The 1,907-nt window shown below is 41.1% G+C and overlaps 1 non-coding gene across 1 annotated transcript; it reads left to right on the top strand.

Annotated features, from left to right (window-relative positions):
- The first annotated feature begins 802 nt into the window (after positions 1-802).
- TRNAL-CAG (transfer RNA leucine (anticodon CAG)) lies at positions 803-885 on the top strand. The gene has a single exon. It is a non-coding gene; the product is annotated as a tRNA-Leu (tRNA).
- Positions 886-1,907: the final 1,022 nt, after the last annotated feature.

Here is a 1,907-nt window from a genome sequence, read left to right as displayed (position 1 = left end):
CTTATTACGTTCACGGGCAAGCTCTTCCTGCTTTGTATCATGGTAAGTAAAAATTCATATTCTACTGACATATATCCGAAATGATGCTCACTATGGAGCACCATGTCCTAATTAAGGGTAGATCATCTAGTGAATATGAACAGAATCAACTCTAATCTATAAACATATATTGGGTTAATCACATGCTGCACGGACACGTGATACCGCACAAGCATTAAGCAGGGACTTGTCATTTCTTAAAGGGGAGCACACCACAGTGCTGATCAGATTCCCACATACCTCACCAGTCTCCCCCATCCCTTATCAATGCCCTTCAGACAATGAAGGGGCTGTGTCCTGAGACACCTGGCAAGTAATACGATTCCTTGAGTAATACGAATACAGACAATCCTCAAAAAATATATTAGGGCAACTATTAAGATCACTCTGCGTTCAACAGGCTCCTACTGATTGGTTGTCGCTACCTTTTCTTGTTATGCAATAGAAAGTTACTCATTAGAGAAACTGGATCCTATTCTTTGCTTCTGTACATTACACCTATTTGTATGTGCAATGAAGTGGTGAGAGATGCAAAGAATGGAAAATAACATAAAAAGACGTGTGCAAACTCATCTGCGTGGATCACCATTATAACCATGCGAGGCAAATGATACTGTTCAAATATGTGTTAATTTGTGAGTTATTATGATTCCAAATCCCAAGATTATCAGTCATTTCATCAGTAATTAAAAGAATTGCAAAGGAGTGACTTGACATTAGTACGTGTTGATAACAACAGACCTTTCCATGTGCTCGTCGGATCGTCAGGATGGCCGAGCGGTCTAAGGCGCTGCGTTCAGGTCGCAGTCTCCTCTGGAGGCGTGGGTTCGAATCCCACTTCTGACATGAATTATTTTATAGTCTTAATAGTGTCTGCATCCAGAAACACAATTATGTGCAACATTGTTGTCGGCTCTTCCTAGAATAGTTGTTTTCTAATGCCTCGTGAAATAGATTGTAAATGAACTTCTTTAGGAGAGTGAATAATATTTACTTTCTGTCATTTTGAATCAGGTTGGGAATAGTTGCAGCTTCACTCTAAATGGCTCATGCCACAAGTCATGTGAATTTTGAAACATTATTGTCTTTCTATCCCTGTGGCATATTTTCTGTGTTAGTCTCAACATAAGCAGGCCCTCCATTTACAATTGCACACTTTCATATTCACTCTCCCTATAGATATCCACACTAACACGTTCAAATGCTATCTTAAAAAACACAATAAGCATACAAACTAAGCAGTGGTTAAAGTGAGCAGAAAAGGTCGGGTGTGGCTACCACTACTTTCATTTTGTACTGTTAACAGTTCTACTACTTTTGTAATCATTTTAATCATTCCGGAACTGTTCTTTGTGAAGTTAAATCACATTTCTCTACTTTACAATCCAATAGCAGTAAAGGCTAAACTGAAGTATGTTTCAACTTGATTGGCTGTCAACCAGTAATGAAAAATGTGTTGTATGTTGCTCCTTTCCTGCCTACTCTTTTCCCCGCCAGGGTCACTGTTCCACTACTTTTTTGGATGCACTTCTACCACTGAAACTAAGCCACCTACACATGGCTATTGTACGCCCCTCACACCTTCTTCTTACACTGATTGCTTAAGGTCTACGATATTCCTGGATGCTGCCCACCCCCACACAAGTTAACCCTTTTTCACAATCAAGGGTGGAACATTGTGCTTTTGAGGATGCTGATCTGTGCGCCCGGGCCATTGATCACTGACAATCCTCCAAGTTTTTGGAGGAGGTGAAGGCACTGGTGAGGTCTTAGAAGTAGAAGAGGACAGAGGCAGGGGAGGGAGGTCCTCAAATGGACAACCCCAGAGATACATTGGAGGGGCAGGTAGACATGTCCATCATGTGGTA

Source organism: Ambystoma mexicanum (genome assembly GCF_040938575.1).
Source record: "Ambystoma mexicanum isolate Mex_15411 chromosome 12 unlocalized genomic scaffold, UKY_AmexF1_1 Mex_chr12_unloc.1, whole genome shotgun sequence".
Taxonomy (NCBI): Eukaryota; Metazoa; Chordata; class Amphibia; order Caudata; family Ambystomatidae; genus Ambystoma; species Ambystoma mexicanum.
The sequence above is the reverse complement of the archived record's forward strand: the minus strand, read 5'-3'. Positions and strand labels throughout refer to the sequence as shown.